General features: G+C 39.8%; 1 non-coding gene and 1 pseudogene across 1 annotated transcript; both read left to right on the top strand.

The window, feature by feature from the left end:
• Nucleotides 1–4601: 4601 nt before the first annotated feature.
• Nucleotides 4602–4708, top strand: LOC127186514 (U6 spliceosomal RNA). The gene has a single exon (XR_007830392.1). It is a non-coding gene; the product is annotated as a U6 spliceosomal RNA (small nuclear RNA).
• Nucleotides 4709–22369: 17661 nt separating this feature from the next.
• On the top strand, nucleotides 22370–23321 carry LOC127186504 (olfactory receptor 5V1-like; annotated as a pseudogene).

Here is a 23321-nt window from a genome sequence, read left to right as displayed (position 1 = left end):
AGCTGGTCTGGTGGGGATCGTCTTCGAAAAAGATTATCCTTCTGGCCATCAAGAACAAAAACCCATATAGTTTTGTTTTGCAATTATAAATGCTTCCACTCTCCAGTCAATAAACAAGTTAACAACCCCCTCCAAGAACCGTAATATCCACTGACTTGGGCACAGAATCACAGACACATGTCAGGGGGAGTAGGGAGTGCTGCAGAAGAAACTAAAGAAGGATGCACCTATATGGAAAAGAATCCTGTGCCCTTGGGAAAATAACTTTTAACTGTATTTGAAGAGTGAGGGTGGTAACACCAACTATGTAAATTCAGTGCCTCTGCCTTGTGAAGAAGAAGGTATTACTTTGGTTTCACTGCTTTCTGTACACTTAGAGTCCTAGAAAGTATTTAGCAGTAACTCACCAGTTTGAGAATATCCCATGCACACACTCTTAGTAGTGTGCTCCTATTAGTATGGGGGGGCGGAGAGTGTGTGATTTATGAGAGAAGGGGGAAAGTGATATCTGAAGTTGTAGCATTGCTGAAGGAATTCACCTCAATAATAATAATCTGTCACCTGCATCACACAATACACCCTGACAGGAAAGTGGGTGAACCCCTCAACTCTCCCTCCCTCCGTCTCTCTCTTTCTCTCTCTCTCTCTCTCTCTCTCTCTCTCTCTCTCTCTCTCTCTCTCTCTCTCTTTCTCTGTCTCTCCCTCTTTCTCTGATCCAACCTGTTAAATTTCCCTCTGAAGAGAGGGAAAATAACTTCATGTTCCCCCTCCCACTTCTATAAAAGTAAGCTATAATAAAGGATACATATGACAAACCTATAGACAACATTGTACTAAATGAGAAAAAGTATAAGCATTTTCTCTAAAATCAAGGACAAGACAAGGTGTCCTTCTGAGCTTATTCAACACAGAACTTGAGGTTAGGGCAACAAAGCAAGGGAAAAGAGAAAATACAAATCCAAAAAGAAGTCAATTTGGCCTAATTTGTTGATAACATGAACCTATGCATATAAGATCTTAATGACTCTGTCAGCGCACTCATAAACTCTTTAGGCAAAGTAGGCAGCATGCAAGTCAACAAACAAGAATAGCTTTCAATATACCAGTAATGAACTTTCTGACAAATAACTCATTGAAAATATCTCATTTACGCTGGTTTTCTGAAATGAAACATGTAAGAAGGAATCTAATGAAGAAAGGAAAGAACATCTACACAGCAAAAACAATATGCTGAAGAAAGAAACTGGAGACAGTAGGAAACAGAATGCTCATGGATTGGCAGAATTAATGTATAAAATGGATATAGTAGCAAAATTGTGAAATTTTAACTAAACTATAAAACAATCCCAAAGTCCATACAGAAACACTATAGACTCAAAGAGCCAAATGTATTCTAAAGAGAAAGACAATTTTGGAGGCATTACTATGCTTGATCTCAAATTAACATTACAGAGCCACCATTATAGACATAGCACAATAATAACAAAAAAACACACTGCAACAGTGAGATAGAATTGAGAACATAGAAATAATCTCAAATACCCAGGGGCATATAATGTTTGATAAAGAAATAAAGAACATGTACTGGAGAAAGCTGTTTAACATATAAAGGGTGCAGAATTTAATTTCTTCACATACAAACTACTAGATCCACATCTCACACTCTTGATGAAAATCATTTCAGACTGGGGGTACAATGGTAAGATCTGAAGCTTTGAAACTGTTAGAGAAATATGTCAGGAAAAATGCTTCAAGTTTTCTGACATAGATGGTAATATTATATTTTTTAAAATCCCGAGAATTGGCAAATGGGATTACACAGAATAAGAGAGCTTCAATACATCAATAGTAACTATAATATGGAAAACCTTTGTCAACTCTGTATTAGAAAGATACATAGCATATATCAGGAATTGCAAAGTTAAGCACCACTCCCTTCCACTGTGCAATCAATAGACAAGTTAGTGAGCTGAACAGGAAGTTCTTAAAAGAAGAAATAAAAGTGGGCAATAGTACTTGAAGCAGTGTTTCACTTCCAAATCCTGGGAGATTACCTCTTAGAATTGCTTTGAGATTCAATCTTGTCCCAGTCAGAGTAGTTATCATATGACAACACATGCTGGTGTCAGTATTGTAAACTTGTAGGCTCATTTTTTTTTTGCATTATAATTTTTTTATTAATTCATTTATATTACATCTCAATTGTTATCCCATCCCGTGTATCCTCCCATTCCTCCCTCCCTCCCACTTTCACCCTATTCCCCTCTTCTATGACTGTGACTCAGGGGGACCTCCTCCCCCTGAATATGATCCTAGGGTATCAACTCTCTTCTTGGTAGCCTGCTATTCTTCCTCTAAGTGCTACCAGGCCTCCCCATCCAGGGGACATGGTCAAATATGGGGCACCAGAGTTTGTGTGAAAGTCAGTCCCCACTCTTTACTTAACTGTGGAGAATGTCTTGTCCCTTGGTTAGATCTGGGTAGGGGTTTGATACTCACTGCATGTATTGTCCTTGGTTGGTGCCATAGTTTGAGCAGAACCCCTGAGCCCAGATCCATCCATCATAGTGTTCTTCTTGTAGGTTTCTAGGAACCTCTTGATCCTTCTATTTCCCCCCTCTCCCATACTTCTCTCACCTAGAGTCACAATAGGATGTCTTTACCTCTGTCCCACTTTCCTGGTAAATGAAGACTTTCATGAGACATGCCCCTTGGGCTAGTGTCCAGTTATAAGTGAGTATATACCATTTGAGTCTTTCTGCTTCTGGGTTAACTTACTCATTATAATAATTTCTAGTTCAATCCATTTGTCCACAAATTTGGGGAATTCCTTGCTATTAATAGCTGAGTAGTATTCCGAAGTGTAAATGTACCACAGTTACTTTATCCATTCTTCTACTGAGGGACACGTAGGCTGTTTCCATATTCTGGCTATTATGAATAAGGCTGCTATGAACATGGTTGAGCATATGTCCTTGTTGTATGCTGGAGCATCTTCTGGGTATATTCCAAGGTGTGGAATAGCTGGGTCTTGAGGAAGCCCTATTCCCATTTTTCTGAGATGGTGCCAGATAGATTTCCAAAGTGGTTGTATTAGTTTGCATTCGCATCAGCAATGAAGGAGTGTTCTTTCTCCACATCCTCGCCAGCATGTGGTGTCACTTGAATGTTTGATGTTAGCCATTCTGGTGGCTGTAAGATGGAATCTCAGAGTTGTTTTGATTTGCATTTCTCTGATGATTAAAGACAATGAGTATTTCTTTAAGTGTTTCTCAGCCATTCGATATTCCTCTGTTGAGAATTCTCTGTTTAGTTCTGAGACCCATTTCTCAATTGGATTATATGGTTTGGTGGTGTTTAATTTCTTGAATTCTTTATATATTTTGGAAATTAGATCTTTGTCAGATGTGGTGTTGGAGAAGATCTTTTCCCAGTCTGTAAGATGTCGCTTTGTTCTGTTGACAGTGTCTCCTGCCTTACAGAAGCTTCTCAGCCTCATGAGGCTCCATTTATTAGTTGTTGACCTTAATGCCTGGGCTGTTGGTGTTCTGTTCAGGAAGTTGTCTCCTGTGCCTATGTGTTCCAAGCTCTTTCTCACTTTCTTTTCTAACTGATTTAGTGTCTCTGGTTTTATTAACAACTTAGTAACCGAGCATATGTCACTTATAACCCGACTAACCAAAACAATAGGAAACGAGGACTAACGAACACAATAACAAAATTGTAAGGATATCAGTTCTGAGAAACAATTCCCTTGGCATAATCAGGAGGATTGCTTCTGCTGGAACCCGGAGTAACTAGAACCTGAAACCTAAGCAGGAGCCGGAGCCCAAGCCCTGAACCCTTCCCTTGAGTGGTTCTCTCTAAGAGCCTCTCTAAGTGCAGCCATGAACAGCCAAAACTATCTGAAGTCTCCAAAGGCCCCACCTCTAGTTTTCAGCTCATTTATATATCTCCTCCCAGAGTCTGTTCAACTGGCAACAATCAAGCTCCCACATAAAGTGGTTGGTCTTCTGGTGGATTAACCTCACCTGTTCTCTCACAAGACCATTCTGATCCCGCACTTGTGATCCTAAAAGTAGGTTTATCTCTCCTTTATGAACTGGTGTAGAAACTATGTAGATTATTATGAAATTTTCTCAAAAAAAAAAAAAAAAACCAACGGTAGAACTACTATATGACCCAATAACCGTATATCTCTCAGGTATATGTTAGAGGAATGTAAGGTAGCATGCCAGACACTTGCACATATTTGTTTGCCTTTTGTTACACTTCTAAGTTGTGAAATAAAACCAGCTTAGATTATATTAACAGATGAATGAGTAGAGTAAGTGTGGTACATATACATAGTAGAATTTTTACTTGAGATGAAATCACAGCCATTGTAAAAATGTGGTTAGAACCAGAAATAGTCATGTTAAGTAAAATCAGACAGACCTAGAAAAACAAATACTGTATGTATAATCTCTGTCTCTGTCTCTCCACTTTACACACACACACACACACACACACACACACCACACATACCACACACACACACACACACACACACACACACACACACACACACACGGGTCATGGAACTATAAAGGAGATCATGAGTGCTCGCTTCGGCAGCACATATACTAAAATTGGAACGATACAGAGAAGATTAGCATGGCCCCTGCGCAAGGATGACAGGCAAATTCGTGAAGCGTTCCACATTTTTGCATCTTCAACAAATGGTGCTGGTCTAACTGGAGGTCTATGTGTAAAAAAATGAAACTGGACCCATATTTGTCACCTTGCACAAAACTCAAATCCAAGTGGATTAAAGACCTCAACATAAAACCAGAGACACTAACTCACTTAGAAGAAAAAGTGGGAAAGAGCCTGGAACATATTGGCACAGGAGACAACTTCCTGAACAGAACACCAACGGCCCAGGCCTTAATGTCAACCATTAATAAATGGGACCTCATGAGGCTGAGAAGCTTCTGTAAGGCAGGAGACACTGTCAAGAGAACAAAGCGACAGCCTACAGACTGGGAAAAAATCTTCACCAACCCTACATCTGACAAAGGTCTAATATCCAAAATATATAAAGAACTCAAGAAATTAAACACCACCAAACCGAATAACCCAATTGAGAAATGGGGCTTGGAACTAAACAGAGAATTCTCAACAGAGGAGTATCAAATGGCTGAGAAACACTTAAAGAAATGCTCAACCTCCTTAGTCATCAGGGAAATACAAATCAAAACAACTCTGAGATTCCATCTTACACCCATCACAATGGCTAAGATCAAAAATTCAAGCGACACCACATGCTGGCGAGGATGTGGGGAGAGAGGAACACTCCTTCATTGCTGGTGGGAATGCAAACTAGTACAGCCACTTTGGAAATCTATCTGGTGCTATCTCAGAAAAATGGGAATAGGGCTTCCTCAAGACCCAGCTATTCCACTCCTTGGAATATACCCAGAAGATGCTCCAGCACACAACAAGAAAATTTGCTCAACCATGTTCATAGCAGCCTTATTCATAATAGCCAGAACATGGAAACAGCCTAAGTGTCCCTCAGTAGAAGAGTGGATAAAGAAACTGTGGTACATATACACTATGGAATACTACTCAGCTATTAAAAACAAGGAATTCCTGAAATTTGTGGATAAATGGATTGAGCTAGAAATGATCATAATGAGTGAGTTAACCCAGAAGCAGAAAGAATCCAATGGTATATACTCACTTATATCTGCATACTAGCCCAAGGGGCATGTCCCACGAAAGCCTTCACTTACCAGGAAACTGGGACAGAGGGGAAGGCATCCTATTGGGACTCTAAATGAGAGATGCATGGGAGAATAGCAAAATAAAAGGATCCAGAGGGTCCTAGAAATCTACAAGTAGAACAATATGATAGGCAGATTTGGGCCCAGGGGTCCCGCTCAAACTAAGGCACCAGCCAAGGACAATACAGGAGGTAAACTTTAAACCCCTTCCCAGATCTAGCCAATGGTCAGAATATTCTCCACAGTTGAGTGGAGAGTGTGATACGACTTTCTCACATACTCTGGTGCCTCACATTTGACCATGTCCCCTGGAGGGGGAGACCTGGTGGCACTCAGAGGAAGGACAGCAAGTAGCCAAGAAGAGACTTGATACCCTATGAGAATATATAGGGGGACGTAATCCCCCTCAGGAACAGTCATAGGGGAGGGGAATAATGGGAAAATGGCGGGGGGGGGGGGAGGAATGGGAGGATACAAGGGATGGGATAAACATTGAGATGTAACAAGAATAAATTAATAAAAAAAAAAGGAGATCATGAGAGAGAAGAACATTTCCTTTTTTTTTGAATTTAGTAAATATATACATATTTACTTATATATTTATTTATAATATATTATATATACATATATATTTATACTTAAAGCAGTTCCCTGTGATACACTTACTGATTTTCAACCATTATAGTTCAAAAATATAGCCAGAATATTCTTTTTTTTATTTTTATTTTATTTTTTTTAAGCCAGAATATTCTTATTTAAAGTGATTATTGGAATTGTATAAACACTTACTCTTGGCCTTGACTTTTTCTGCCCTTTATGGGGTTAATGGAGAATTTTATAGGGCTTTCTTTTGCCCTTTGTTAGCACAGAACAAAAGGATCAATTCTGTTTCCTTTTTGAAGACCGTAGTTTCCAACACATAGTTACAACTAACCCAAGACAAAGCACATGGCTTGGCTTCACCAGCCACTGGGGTTATCAGAGTGGAGTGTCCTCCATCGTTCTCTGTCACTCATCCATCCATCTGCATGTAGCAGCTACTCACTGCAGCCACTGTGACTCACTTGGACCAGGTGACTGTTAAACAAGAAAAGTGTAAGGAAGGCAAATGACTTAACCTAGCCTTACTCCCTCTCCATGGTGCTTTGCTCCTCAATGGGCGTATGTGGCCTGTTCATTGCCTCTGAAGGACACACTTTAGCATTTATTGAAGGATATTTCTACTGTTGACAAGTTCTCTCTGAGTTTGTGTCTCTGAGCCATTATTTCTCCATCACCTTTCAAGGGTACCAGGTGTAAAATACAAATATCTGAGGCGAAGGGTTCTGCTTTCCATACTTCAAGTGCCACCCTCTGTGTATGGAGAGAGTTGGCTTCCATTTTGGTTCTTTGTGCTGCCACACGGGTCCGGTTTCTGCTTGCTTCCTTGCCTGTCCACGCACACCTCCTCCTTCTTTCAAGCCCCTCTCTGCTTCTTATTTTCTTCAGGCTGAGTGGTTTTGCCTTGGTGCGTGTTTGTGTTTGTTCTGATGGCTGTTCTCCAAGGTGCATTTGGCATCTGCCGTTACTTTTAGAAAATGCCCAGGCACCTCTTATTTTAAGCTGCTCTCTTTTTTGCCTCTCTGGAATTCCAGAAACTCTTTCTGCGATAGTGGTGCCATACGTGGATGTCTTACCACTTTTCTAGCATATTCCCTTATGTTCTTTAGTTTCTGAGATTTTTTTTAATGGGCTCATCTTCAAGCTCACACACTCTTCCCCTGGCCATAAGCAGTCTAGTCAGGTGACCACCACAGGCGCGTCTGCCAAGGTGCTTTCAATTCCTACCAAGCACTCTTAGATTTTCCTGTTTCCGTTTCCCTATGGGCATCACTTGCCTGTTCCTTCGTGTCATCTGTTAGTGTTCTTAGCATATAGATTATAACTACCTTACATCTGTGCCTGGTAATTCTGCGCTGGAGCCACATCACAGTCTGGTTTGAATGTAAGCTTTGTTTTTCCTTGCCATTAGGCCTGCCTTAATATTTTCTTTTTTTATCTTTTTTTATTAATTTATTCCTGTTACATCCCAATGTTTATCCCATCCCTTGTATCCTCCCATTCTCCCCCCCCCCATTTTCCTATTATTCCCCTCCCATATGATTGTTCCTGAGGGGGATTACCTCCCCCTATATATTCTCATAGGGTATCAAGTCTCTTCTTGGCTACCTGCTGTCCTTCCTCTGAGTGCCACCAGGTCTCCCCCTCCAGGGGACATGGTCAAATGTGAGGCACCAGAGTACGTAAGAAAGTCATATTACACTCTCCACTCAACTGTGGAGAATATTCTGACCGTTGGCTAGATCTCGGAAGGGGTTTAAAGTTTACCTCCTGTATTGTGCTTGGCTGGTGCCTTAGTTTGAGCGGACCCCTGGGCCCAAATCTGCCTATCATATTGTTCTACTTGTAGATTTCTAGGATCCTCTGTATACTTTTATTTTGCTATTCTCCCATGCGTCTCTCATTTAGAGTCCCAATAGGATGCCTTCCCCTCTGTCCCAGTTTCCTGGTAAGTGAAGGCTTTCGTGGGACATGCCCCTTGGGCTAGTATGCAGATATAAGTGAGTATATACCATTGGATTCTTTCTGCTTCTGGGTTAACTCACTCATTATGATCATTTCTAGGTCAATCCATTTATCCACAAATTTCGGGAATTCCTTGTTTTTAATAGGTGAGTAGTATTCCATAGTGTATATGTACCACAGTTTCTTTATCCACTCTTCTACTGAGGGACACTTAGGCTGTTTCCATGTTCTGGCTATTATGAATAAGGCTGCTATGAACATGGTTGAGCAAAGTTTCTTGTGTGCTGGAGCATCTTCTGGGTATATTCCAAGGAGTGGAATAGCTGGGTCTTGAGGAAGTCCTATTCCCATTTTTCTGAGATAGCACCAGATAGATTTCCAAAGTGGCTGTACTAGTTTGCATTCCCACCAGCAATGAAGGAGTGTTCCTCTCTCCCCACTTCCTTGCCAGCATGTAGTGTCGCTTGAGTTTTTGATCTTACCCATTCTGATGGGTGTAAGATGGAATCTCAGAGTTGTTTTGATTTGCATTTCCCTGATGACTAAGGAGGATGACCATTTCTTTAAGTGTTTCTCAGCCATTTGATACTCCTCTGTTGAGAATTCTCTGTTTAGTTCTGAGACCCATTTCTTAATTGGGTTATTCGGTTTGGTGGTGTTTAATTTCTTGACTTCTTTATATATTTTGCATATTAGACCTTTGTCAGATGTAGGGTTGGTGAAGATTTTTTCCCAGTCTGTAGGCTGTCGCTTTGTTCTCTTGACAGTGTCTCCTGCCTTACAGAAGCTTCTCAGCCTCATGAGGTCCCATTTATTAATGGTTGACATTAAGGCCTGGGCCGTTGGTGTTCTGTTCAGGAAGTTGTCTCCTGTGCCAATATGTTCCAGGCTCTTTCCCACTTTTTCCTCTAAGTGGCTTAGTGTCTCTGGTTTTATGATGAGGTATTTAATCCACTTGAATTTGAATTTTGTGCAAGGTGCCAAATATGGGTCCAGTTTCATTTTTTTACACATAGACCTCCAGTTAGACCAGCACCATTTATTGAAGATTCTATCCTTTTTCCATTGAATGGATTTGGCTTCTTTGTCAAAAATCAAGTGACCATATGTGTGTGGATTCATATCTGGGTCTTCAATTCGATTACACTGATCAACCAGCCTGTTGCTGTGCCAGTACCATGCTGTTTTAATTACTATTGCTTTATAGTACATTTTGAGATCAGGTATGGAGATTCCTCCGGAGCACCTTTTATTGTACAAGATTGTTTTAGCTATTCTGGGATTTTTGTCTTTCCATATGAAGTTCAGAATTGAGCTTTCAATGTCTTTAAAAAATTGTGTAGGTATTTTGATAGGGACTGCAGTGAATCTGTAGATTGCTTTTGTTAGGATGGCCATTTTTACTATGTTAATTCTCCCGATCCATCAGCAAGGAAGATCATTCCATCTTCTCAGGTCATCTTCAATCTCTTTCTTCAGAGTTTTGAAATTTTTTTCATATAAGTCCTTCACTTGCTTAGTTAGGGTAACTCCTAGATTTTTATATTGCTTGTGGCTAATGTGAAGGATGTGGTTTTCCTAATTTCTTCCTCTGCAAGCTTGGCATTTGTGTATAGGAAGGCTACAGACTTTTTTGAGTTAATTTTGTATCCAGCCAATTTGTTGAAGGTGTTTATCAGCTGTAGGAGTTCTCTGGTGGAATTTTGAGGGTCACTTATGTACACTATCATATCATCTGCAAATAGGGATAATTTGACATCCTCCTTTCCCATTTGGATACCCTTGATCTCCTTTTGTTGTCTTATTGCTCTGGCTAGAACTTCGAGTACTATATTGAAGAGATATGGAGAGAGTGGGCAGCCTTGCTTTGTTCCCGATTTTAGAGGAATTTCCTTGAGTATCTCACCATTTACTTTAATTTTGGCTATTGGCTTGCTGTATATAGCCTTTATTATGTTGAGGAAAGTGCCTTGTATCTCCGATCTCTCTAAAACTTTAAACATGAATGGGTGTTGAATTTTATCAAATGCTTTCTCTGCATCCAAGGAGATGATCATGTGGTTTTTTATTTTCAGTTTGTTTATATGGTGGATTACATTGATGGATTTCTGTATATTAAACCATCCCTGCATGCCTGGAATGAAGCCTACTTGGTCATGATGAATGATATCTTTGATGTGTTCCTGTATTCATTTCACAAGTATTTTATTTAGTATTTTTCATCTATGTTCATAAGAGAAATTGGTCTGAAATTCTCTTTCTTTGTTGAATCTTTGTGAGGTTTCGGTATCAATGAGACTATGGCCTCATAGAATGAATTTGGTAATTTTCCATCCATTTCTATCTTTTGGAGTAGCTTGAAGAGTATCGGTAGTAGCTCGCCCTTGAAAGTCTGGTAGAATTCTGCACTGAAACCATCTGGCCCTGGTTTTTTTTTGGTTGGGAGACTATCGATGATTGCTTCTATTTCTGTAGGGGAAATGGGATTATTTAGCTTGTTTGTCTGTTCTTCACTCAACTTTGGCAAGTGAAATTCATCTAGAAAATTGTCCATTTCCCTTAGATTTTCAAATTTTGTGGCATATATGCCTTCAAAGTAGGATCTTATGATTCTTTGAATTTCTTCAGTGTCTGTTGTTATGTCTCCCTTTTCATTTCTGATTTTGTTGATTTCAATACTGTCTCTCTGCCTTTTAGTTAGTTTGGCTAACGGTCTGTCTATCTTGTTGATTTTCTCAAAGAACCAGTTTTTGGTTTTGTTGATTCTTTGGACTGTTTTCTTAGTTTCTAATTTGTTAATTTCAGCCCTGAGTTTGATTATTTCCAGGCGTCTACTCCTCTTGGGTGATTCTGCTTTTTTTTTTCTAGGGCTTCCAGTTGTGTTGTTAAGATGCTTATGTGCGATGTTTCCAATTTATTTTTAAAGGCACTTAGTGCTATGAATTTTCCTCTTAGCACTGCTTTCAATGTATCCCACAAATTTGGGTATGTTGTTTCTTCATTTTCATTGAATTTCAGAAACTCCTTGATTTCTTTCTTTATTTCTTTCTTGACCCAGGTGTCATTTAGCAGAGAGTTGTTTAGTTTCCACTTACGTGTAGGTTTTTTGTTATTTCTGTTGTTGTTGAATTGCAGCCTAAGAGCATGGTGATCTGATAGGATACAAGGTATTATTTCAATCCTCTTGTATCTATTGAGGCTTGCTTTGTGACCTACGATGTGATCAATTTTGGAGAAGGTTCCATGGGGTGCAGAGAAGAAGGTGTATTCTTTCTTGTTTGGGAGAAAGGTTCTATAGATATCTGTTAGATCCATTTGATCCATGGCATTGGTTAATGATGTTATTTCTTGGCTTAGTTTCTGTTTCAATGACTTATCCTTCAGTGAGAGTGGGGTGTTGAAATCTCCCACTATTATTGTGTGGGGATCGATGTGTGGTTTAATTTTTCTTAGGAGATCTTTTACAAATGTGGGTGCCCTTTTATTGGGAGCATAGATGTTCAGAATTGTGATGTCATCTTGGTTGACTTAACCTTTGATGAGTATGAAGTGTCCTTCCTCATCCCTTTTGATTAATTTTGGTTGAAAGTCTATTTTGTTCGATACTAAAATGGCTACGCCTGCTTGATTCTTGTGACCATTTGCTTGGAATATTTTTTTCAACCTTTTACCCTGAGGTAATGCCTTTCATTATGGGTGAGATGTGTTTCTTGGATGAAGAAAAATGTTGGATCTTGTTTATGTACCCATTCAGTTAGTCTGTGTCTTTTTATTGGAGAATTGAGGCCATTGATGTTGAGAGATATTAATGACCAGTGACTGTTAAGAGTCTTAATTTTGATGTTGTTTCTAGTCGAGCGTTTGTGTAGTTGTGTTTTTACCATGGGATAGTTATCTATTTCCTGGGTAGTTTTGGTTGTAGCTTGACCCTTTGGGATGGAATTTTCCTTCTAGTACCTTCTGTAAAGCTGGGTTTGTGGATAGGTACTGTTTGAATTTGTTTTTGTCCTGGAATATTTTATTTTCTCCTTCAATGATTATTGATAATTTTCCTGGGTAAAGTAGTCTGGCCTGGCATCTGTGGTCTCTTAGGGTTTCCAGGATCTCTGTCCAGGCCCTTCTGGCTTTTATGGTCTCTGCTGAGAAGTCGGGTATAATTCTGATAGGTTTACCGTTAAATGTTATTTGGCCCTTTTCCCTTGGAGCTTTTAATATTTTTTCTTTGTTCTGCATGTTTTGTGTTTTGATTATTATGTGGCGGGCAGTTTTTCATTTCTGGTCAATTCTATTTGGTGTTCTGTAGGCCTCTTGTATGTTTATAGGCATTTCTTTCTTTAGATTGGGGTAATTTTCTTCTATGATTTTGTTGAGAATAGTTTCTTGGCCCTGGAGTCTGATGTCTTCTCTTTCTTCAATGCCTATTATCCTCAGATTTCTTCTTTTCATGGTGTCCTTAATTTCTTGGATGTTTTGTGTCAGGAGTTTTCCAGATTTGGCATTTTCTTTAATGGTTGATTCAATATCTGTGATTGTATCTTCTAGCCCTGAGATTCGTTCTTCCATCTCTTGGATTCTATTAGAAAAGCTCACCTCTGGGTTGCTCACCTTCTTCTCTGAGGTCTCACGTTCTCCTTTTTCTTCTGTCTCTGTGTTTATCATTGAATCCATTTTTATTTTCAGATCTTGAACTGATTTTTTGATTTCTTTCATCTGATTTTTTGTATATTCCTGAGTTTCTTCCATTGCCTCTTTATAGTTCTTCAGAGCTTGAACCGTTTTATTTATTTCCTTCATCTGGTTGTTTGCATTTTCCTGCAATTTTTCCAGTTCCACTCTATGTGATTCTTTTATGTCTCTCACCTGTTTGTCTGCCTCTTCCTGCATTTGATTATGAATTTTATTTGTTTCCTCCATTATCATCCTCATTACTAAGGATTTGAGGTCATTTTCTTGTATTTCCGTTGTATTTGAGTTCTCTGGGTTGTTTTCTTTGGGATAGCTGGAAAATGGAGATGCCATGTTGTTTTGGGGTTTTTTGCGTATGCTTTTTCGTTGTCCTTTAGACATCTTGCCGTCTTTGTTTTTATTGGGTAGCTTCCAGAGTTGGATGGAAAGTGTCTGATGATAGATTCACTTGTTTTCTCATGATTTTCCTAAGCTGCGAGCTCAAAGCTTCACTGGTGTGGATGTTAGGAGGTTAACCCTGTTGTTCTGGTCTCTCACAGCCAGTGATCTTCAGCCACCCCTGTGCCGTGGATCCTGCAATTGTTCTGGGTCTCTGAATGAGCATTGAGTCAGGCCAAGATATCCACAGCCTTCTGTGTTCCCTGCCAAGTCCAGCCAGGAACACTGGGCCCGAACCACGGGCTGAACTCAGCTAGATTCTCAGGGCCTAAACAGTCTGCCGAGCTCAGCTAGGGATTCTGGGCCCAAAATGCACACAGGGTCCAGCCAGAATTTTTGGGCTGGGACTACGCACCAAGCTCTGCTAGGGCCTTTTGGCCCAAAGCGCGTGCTGTGGTCAGTTATTGACTCAGGGCCCGAACTGTCCACCAAACTCAGCTAGGAATTCTGATTTCAAACTGCACATTGTGTCCAACCAGAGTCTTAGAGCTGGTGGAACCGAGCGCTCTATCCAGCCTGCACCACAGCAGGAGAACTGCGGCTGCTCTGAGTTAGCACCAGTGGTGGAACCAAGCTCTCCGCCCAGACTGTGTCACTGCAGGGGAGCTGACGCTGAGCTGAGGTGGTGCCTAGGATGAAACTGAGCACGCCACCAAGCCTGCACCACAGCAGGAGAACTGCAGCTGCTCTGAGTTAGCGTCAATGGTGGAACCAAGTGCTCCACCCAGACTGTGTCACTGCAGGGGAGCTGCCGCTGAGCTGAGGTGGCAGCTAGGGTGGAACTGAGTGCTCAGCCAAGCCTGTGCCACAGCAGGAGAACTGCAGCTGCTCTGAGTTAGCGCCTGTGTTGGAACCAAGTGCTCTGCCCAGACTGTGTCACCGCAGGGGAGCTGCCACTGAGCTGAGGTGCTGCCTAGTGTGGAGCTTCGTCCTCAACTAAGCCTGTGCCACAGCAGGGGAGCTGTGGCCAAAGCTGAGTTAGTGCCTCTGGAAGAATTGCTTGCTGGGCTGGGCCAGTACCCGGGACTCTGGAGCCGAACTGTCTGCCGAGTCTAGCCTGGGTCCGAAGGCTCCACGCGACCCAAATCCTGCCCCAAGTCCCCTCTTCCGCAGCAACTCCCACCAGCCACCACACCAATCACCTCCACCGGAAGGCTATGAGCTGCAAACCTCAGCCACCGCTGCTGGTGCCACTGGTGCCCCTGCCTCTGCCGCTGCCGCTCTGATCAGAGAAAATCCACGCTCCTCCCGTGTGCAGGGGGATGCAGGTCCTTCGCACCCTGGTCGCTCTGAACCGTGGAGCACTCCCGCTGTCGTGATGTTCGGCCCTTGGTGTTCCTGGCTCAGAAATCTGTGCAAATCCCTGAATTGTTCACTGGAGCCTCCAAACACGGTCCACACTGCTCGCCTCCATCTTGGATCCTAGAGAAGAACATTTTCTTAAAGGAGGAGGAAAGAGGGAAGAGTTGGTAATGGATCACATGTGACATAAGTATCAAAGGCAGGACTAATTTGTGGAGAAGAAGTAGATGAGCAGCTTGTGGCTTTGGGTATGAGAGGACAGAATGTAGGAGGGATGATAAAGTGAAACAAATATGTCACATATTTCTCAATGTAAGTATAAGTAAATAATTTTCCATGCTATCCTAAAATATTAATAAATAAGAACAAAATTTAGGGTCAATATGAAGACCAAAAGAAAAAAATGAAAGAAAAGAATAACTAAAGAAAAAGAGACTTGCTGGGTAGTGGTGGTACATGACTTTAATCATAGCACTTGAGAGGCAGAGACGAGTAGCTCTCTGAGTTCAAGGCCAGGTTGGTGTACAGAGAGAGTTCTTGAACAGCTAGGACAACCAGATTACACAAAGAAACCTTTTCTCAAAAAAGAATGAAAGAAGAAGAAGAGGAAGAAGAAGAAGAAGAAGAAGAAGAGAGAGAGAGAGAGAGAGAGAGAGAGAGAGAGAGAGAGAGAGAGAGAGAGAGAAACAGGGACTGTTCCTTACAGGCCGTTGACATTGGTATCTGCCTAGTCAGCTTGACTCCTCTGGAGTGTACTGTGCTTCCCTGTTTTCACTGTACAGTGTACACTGTTTGAGGCTAGAGGGTTAAGAGCATGTTAGTGTCAGGGCTGCATTTTCTTTAGAAGTTTATCTTGCTTTGCATATCACAGACTACTGCTTGGGACCATGATCTTTGTAGCTCATAGGTTAGAAATGTTTTCACACGTTCCAGGGTCCCTGTTTACAAACCCAGTGGATACAAATGTCCAAATCAAAGTGGATAAAATAGGAGATATTTTGTATACCTATTTCAGGGCAGGGGGTGAAACTAATACCGAATTCAGCATTGGATGAGCACTATGTCAAATTTTATATATCATCTTCTTGGTAAATGAATTCCTTAACCACAATTTAAATATAAAACAAACCCATACCCACAACTTTATTTTCAACAAGGAATTTGCTGCTCAGAGAATGCTAAAAGTTTCATCAGAGAGTGAGCTGGGGAAGAGCAAAGGGAAATGAGGAGGAGAGCTCATCACTCAGTGATTTTCTCACATTGTATTGACAAGACTGACACTTGGGCAGTCTAGATACCACTTTCAGAAAGAGCTGTTCATGCCAAAGTAGAGAAGAGGGAAACCTGAAAAAATTCCCTGCAGCTCAGTTCCACATAAGGCAGATGTCTAATCCTGTGGGAGAAAACAGGAAAAACAAAACTAAAGCAGGATGTGGGACCCTCTGCGTGGGGGGAGTCTTTTCTCGTGAACTTGCCTACAGAGACTGAGGCTGCTGGCGGCACTCTCAGAGTCTCCAGAGATGCTATTCTGCACCTCTTAAAAGCAGCACTGCACCAGCTCTTGGAGTCTGCATTGTGATCCCTGCTGAGTGTTTTTTTATCTCAGGTAAGAAAGTAGTTTTTGTTTGCTTAGCTATAACTCCCTTACTCTCAGAGATAGAGTTTTCTGCCTTGATCTGTTGATGAAAGACTGAGTGCTAGGAAAGGAAGGTGTAAGAAGCAGAGGGCTGCCCAGGTGAAGAATCCTAGCATTCTGTGCCCTGATGTTCCCTCAGAGCAAGACTGGGTTGCTGTGCAAACTATGGGGATTCTTTAACTTTTGTTAATTTCTATGTAATGAATGGGATATCTTTCTCAGACTGATGATTACTTATTCAATAAATGACACCAAACTACTGGCTGGATTTCAGAGAATATCAGTAAGACAGTTTGGTTCTCTCAACAGAACTGTTTGGTACTGTTGTGTCTATTTCTTATTTAGTTTTAGGATCTTGTATGACAGTTTTACATGTCTTCAGTGAAAAATAACAGATAATTCACCTCCCCCACTGTGTTTTGCAGAAGCCATAGTTCAGATGATTTGTGTTATGTAAGAGTATGCCTTTCTAAGGATGTCTTCTGGAGCACACTCTTTAAAGAGAGATATTAGATCCCTTTGAATTAAGACTCCACAGATAGGGAGATACTTTTTCCCATGGATGTTTTGAAAATCTTTCCATGTGAGTGCTTAAAGTCATTCCTGGGTTCTTACCACGTAAGATTCCTTTAAAAATTCCGTTTTCATCTTGTGTTATATTTTGCCTAGTTTTTCAAGAGGCTGTATCTCTGAGTGAGTATTTCTTCTTTATGATGTGAGTTATTTTGTCCAGGCTGTTTTGTGTTAAGTTAGCCTACTTCATTTGGGGCCACTTACTGGATTTTTGTTCTAGATTTGGAAATGAAAAGATTATTTTTCTCATTTTACTGTGAATTTGTTAACTGTGTGACCTTATTAATTTCTCTAACAATACATTTTTAACTCCTTTGGTTTATATGAAAATAATGATGATGTGCCTTTTAGGAACTTTCCCTCATTCTACTGACCATGTAAAAGAGAAGCACATTTCCTTCCTTTCTTCCTTTTTCAGTCTTTCCTTCTTTCCCTCTTCTGTCATTCCTTTCTTTCTTTCTTGGACATTTTACTAGTGTCTGACATTCTAAAGTGTTTGGGCTATTCCTAAATGGTTTTTTTAAGCACATATGTACATTATCCTATTAGGAAATACATGAGACAGGGTATCTATCCTGAAAAGATTTAGGGCCAGAATTGGAGATGAAAGTCAGAAAAATAAACAGATAATACTCATTTTGTAGCTGATATTGAAACAAAAGGCCCTGGAGTTTCCAGGAGAAACATATTTAGTAATTGAAGAGAAAGGTCACATTTAAATTGAGGTTGGAACAAATAAAGATTGAAAGAAAGAAACAAGGTTAGGAAGAAACATACAGGCTGAGTGTCTATAAATGCTAAAGTTATGAATCCTGTTTTAGGAAAACTTTCAAGGCAAGTAACCTTGCTGGAGAAACATTCATGGTTTCAGTTAGTCTATCTATCTGCTTTATCAGTATGTATCTACCATGCGAGAGCTTGCTCATGGAATGGGCAAAGGAAGAGGGGAGGAGCTCAGGGCACTGGAGACTTGGTCATGACTCTAGGTGTCAAAACATGTGCCTTGGGGATTATTGGGAGAAAGCAGTTTGTTCTCTGAGTGTGAAGGAGACACTGACCTGGGAGGTGGAGCTGTGTTCCAGTTGTTCCTCTGTCACTCATCTGTAGGTGGATAGCTGACGCCGTGACATAGGAAGGAACAGCTATAAGCAGGAAAAGCGCCTCATGAGAAACAGTCAATAGGGTACCCAGGGATTTTCTTGTATTTATAAACAGCTTCCTTGCACCAGGCTTTATCCTTCAACTCTGATTCAGTTAAACCAGGACCACAGCACAGTTATTATGGCTTCACACTGACTAAAATTCAATATTGCCTTTTCTATCAGTATCATTTTAAGAAAACTATTTAATCCTTTTAATTTATTTAACCTTTTGATTTTAACATGGTATTTCTATTTTATATTTTTCTACTGTGTGTTTGTTAGAATGAGATGCTATGAGACTTATCTCATGGTCCTTTAAAAAATCATTTAACATATGCCAGTTAAACTTGTCTTTCTTCCTCATTTTGAATTTTAAAGATTGCACCCCTTGATGTCACTCAGCTCCTCCATTTTCTTTCTAACTCAGCTCTCTAGTGTAAAGTTCCATGAACCATTCCCGAATGAAGTAGTGAAGCCAACGTGCTCATTTTTTCATGATTCTTCCCCTTTCATTTCATTGTCCACATGCTTGGCTTTTTTTGTCAGAAGATGTAATGATTTTATTTTGGAACACAGAATTTTTTTGTGTTTTGTGTTTTTGTTTTTGTTTCAGAATAGAGACATTTCATGTCTGATCTTTTCCCTGTTTCTCTTAGATCCTAACAATTCACTATTTCCCAGAAGAGTCACTTTCCCATGCTTTCTGAAGTGCAGCATCTTTGCCTCTGTTAAGGTCTCAGGCTTCCCCTACACCTGGATCATCTACATGTGCCCGTCTCTTTATGTGAAGAGATTTCTACATCCAGCTCGGCTGATGCACTCAATTGACCCACCAAGCCAGGTTATGTCCTTTATTTACTGTTCTCCTTTAAAGAAATAACTATGGTTATTATATATTATAAATTCTAATCTATACATCTATAAAAATCTATAACTTAGGTATTATAGAGTCAATACATCATTCTATTTAACATATGATGAAATGATGGTTTTTTGTCAACTTTACTAAACATTCCCATGTATGGTAGGCAGAAAGTTATAAAAATACATTTGCTAAATAAATTGAAGAGAAAACATGAGCTACAGAGTTGGCTTAATTCTTCTGCAGAAGTACACTTTTTTAAGAAGTGGGATATGTGCAGATTAGAGAACAGTATTTGGAGATTCTTCGTTTGTGGAATGAATGTTGTAATTCAGAACTCATTTATTTTGGTGATGAGAGATATTACATTATGAAAATGTAATTTACATTTCCCACAAATCTTCACAGTAGTTCACAAAAAGTGAAGGAAGAAATTAAAAATAAAAACTGTCTTTCAAACTTGTAATTAAAATGTATAGAACTGTGTATAAGGCAGGGAAATCAATAAAATACATATTTTGAATAAATATACAATATTATCTTTCATTAAAAATTATATTAAAAAATAAAATTATATTATATTTATCTCAAATTATTTCTGTAATTTGTGTAACAAACACCAGGCACATGAATATACAGTATAATTTAGTAATTAGATTGTTATGTAATAGTTCTTCCTGGAATTAAAATATTTTAATTAATTGACAGCCTAAGCTCTGAAAAAGTATCATTTAGTAACACAAACATAAAAATTTGATATAATGTTCACCTTGGCCAAAAAATGCAAAAAGCACTAGAATTAGATTTTTTAAAATAAGCATTCAAGTAGAATATTAGATATTTGGTAACAATTAGGCTTAATTATTGATTCTGTGGGAATGGGCTTAAAACATTAATAATTACAAGAACAAGGTATAAAAGTTTGTAATGCTGTGATTAAAATATACAATTTTATGATCTTTAATTGTCTTAAAAGCAAGAAAAATATTTTAAAAAAGAATTTTGTTTTTACTAGATAAAACTAACCAGTTATATGTACATCCTCTTGGGAGAGAGAAGAAACTTTTTTCATCTGCTTTGTTATTTCTGCCAGATATATCTTGCTGAGACTGTGATTCTTTCTAGAAAATGGGAGAGATAATGCTGTGCACATCACTGGATTACAAGTTAGCTGAATCAAGTTGTGGTAGCACATGCCATTAATTTCAGGGTTTAAGAGCCACAGGCAGGCACTTCTCTTATGAGTGTAAGGCCAACATGGTCTCCCGAATAAGTAGAGAGGTTAACCTGGTCTGCATAGTGAGTAGTGAGGCTATCCAGGGCTATAGAGTGAAGCCCTGTCTCCAAAATAAAACCAAACCAAACAAAAACAAAAGCAATCAAACAACAACAAAAAAAGAGCAGCTGAGATACTATGTGGAAAGTTCTTCAAAAGGGTCAGAAATCTCCATATAATATTTTCAATGGTTAATCAAAAAGAAAAGGAGTTTTGAACCAGCCAATGGATCTTGAATTTCCCAGAATGCCATCGTGTTGGCTAGGTTTTTTGTCAGCTTGACACAAGTTATAATCATTTGGGAAGAGGGAACTAGATTGTGAGTAAGTTTGTAGGGCAGTTTGTTTTCTTAATAATCGTAGTGGGATGAGCTCACTGTGGGTGGTACTATCTCTGAGTAAGGGGTTGTTGGTTGTATAAGGAGACAAGCTCACTGTGGGTGGTACCTTCTCTGAGTAAGGGGTTGTTGGTTGTATAAGGAGACAAGCTCACTGTGGGTGGTACCGTCTCTGAGTCAGGGGTTGTTGGTTGTACAAGGAGACAAGCTCACTGTGGGTGGTACCATCTCTGAGTCAGGGGTTGTTGGTTGTACAAGGAGACAAGCTGAACAAGCCCTGGGGAGCAGCCAGTGAGCAGCACTTCTTCATGGCTCCTGCCCCATTCCTTATCTCCAGGTTCTTGCCTTCAGTTCTTGATTTCCCTCAGTGACAGAATATAAACTAAGCTAAAATAAACTCTTTCCTCCCCAAAATAACCTTCAAGAACCAGTGGGTGCTTCTTGATCCCCTTTTCTTTGATGAACCACTGGAGGAACTATATGACTTTTCTGATCATTTTGAAGAACTGTCTACATATTATCTCAGCTGCTCTTTTTCTTTGTCGCTTTTGGACATTGAGATTATGATAGCAATAGAAATCTAAGTATAACAGGCACTGATCTTTGGAAAATTTCATAAAAGTACAAGTGACAATATTCCAAAGTCATGGAATTTAATTCAGTATGCTCACTATTGAAATTTACCAGGTTCCAAGTAAATTAAACAATGTTATTCATTAGTAAGAATGGGAAACATAAAAAGTTTGGTATATATTTAAATAATTTCTAACACCAGAAATATAGATAATACAAGATAAAAACAATCTATATGTTTTACTATTTATTTTGTTGTTTTTTTAAACATGGGTATTGGTGTGTTTCATGGCATGTCTGTGTGGCTGTCAGAGGACAGCTTGAGGGAGTTTACCCCTTCTTTATACCTCATGGATTCTGGAGAGTGAAAGTCCATGGGTTCTGGAGATTGAACTAAAGTCCTCAGCATTTTCTGTAAGGTCTTTTACATAATGAGCCATCTATCTGGACCTATAGTTACTTTATAAAACTACTTTTCTTTAAATTATTGAAGCTATTTGCTGTACTTAATGTCTCACAAGCATTTTGATTTATTTCTAAATCAGGAAGAATCCATTTATGTGAAATACCGTTAACTGATTCTTTATCATAAAATTTCACTGCATATATGTGCCACATTTTAAAAAGAATGTAATCACCTGTTGATGAATATCTAGGCTGGTTCCACTTGTAGTTATTATGACAAGTACGGAAACAAACATGGATGTGCAAATACATTTTTGGCATGTGGACTTGAGTCTTTCTACAAATACATTGATTTTAATGAGAAAAAGGAACACACTTATTGTATGTTCTCATACAAAGACAGAAAGGAGGATCAGAGAGTCTGAAGCCCAGGCATTCTATAATCTATACTAGGCAACATGTCTGCAGATCACCAGGAAAATACAGAAGAGCTTGACTTAGCCATTATCAAAAGAACTCCTGTAGAAGATAGATAGTCTTATCCAATCAAGGATGGTTTACACCTTAAAATGGTAGTACTGTGTATTCCACAGGGGCTTAATCCCTGGGAGAACCACTAGGAGTATATCTGTATGTTTTGAGTGGCAGGAATGGGTTTTGTCTTGCAAAGAAGCACTCCACTGTGGTTTGGTATCCAATGTAGCTGCTGGTGACATTGTTAGTAATAACACTTGTTTTCTTGTTTTGCAGATATTATTTATGTATCTTTTTGTCAAACTCACAAAGGGAAACAAGCTTACATCATGGAAGGAAAGAATCAAATAGCTCCATCTGAATTCATCATCTTGGGGTTCTCCAACCTGAATGAATTGCAGTTTTTGCTCTTCACCATCTTTTTTCTGATGTACATGTGCACTTTAGGAGGGAATGCTTTCATCATCTTGGTGACCATGGCTGATTCCCACCTACATACACCCATGTATTATTTCCTAGGAAATCTTGCCATTATTGACATCTGCTGCACCACTACTAATGTCCCCCAGATGATGGTGCATCTTCTGTCAGAGAAGAAATCATTTCCTATGGAAGCTGTGTGACCCAACTCTTTGCATTCATTTTCTTTGTAGGCTCAGAGTGTCTCCTCCTGGCAGCCATGGCATATGACCGATATATTGCTATCTGTAAGCCCTTAAGGCATTCATTGATCATGAACAAGGCCCTGTGCAGCCGGTTAGCAGCCTTGTGCTGGACAAGTGCTTTTCTCAACTCTGTGGTGCACACAGTTCTGACCTTCCACCTGCCCTTCTGTGGTAACAACCAGATCAATTATTTCTTCTGTGACATACCCCCTTTGCTGATGTTGTCTTGTGGGAATACTTCCATCAATGAGTTGGCTTTGCTGTCCATTGGGGTCTTCATCGGTTGGACTCCATTTCTGTGCATCATCCTTTCCTACCTCTACATAATCTCCACCATCCTGAAGATCCGCTCCTCTGAGGGGAGGTACAAAACCTTTTCCACCTGTGCCTCCCACTTGCTTATTGTCATTCTCTATACGGCAGTGCCATATTTACATATGTGCGGCCCATCTCATCTTACTCGCTAGAGAAAGACAGATTGATCTTGGTGCTGTATAATGTTGTCACGCCCATGCTCAACCCTGTAATTTATACACTGAGGAATAAGGACATCAAAGAGGCCATGAAGACCATAGGAAAAAAGTGGCAGCCACGAGTTTTCTCTTATGACTTGTAA

Source organism: Acomys russatus, unplaced genomic scaffold, assembly GCF_903995435.1.
Source record: "Acomys russatus unplaced genomic scaffold, mAcoRus1.1, whole genome shotgun sequence".
In the NCBI taxonomy this organism is placed as follows: Eukaryota; Metazoa; Chordata; class Mammalia; order Rodentia; family Muridae; genus Acomys; species Acomys russatus.
Note: the sequence above shows the minus strand (reverse complement) of the source record. Positions and strands in the feature narration are given on the sequence as shown.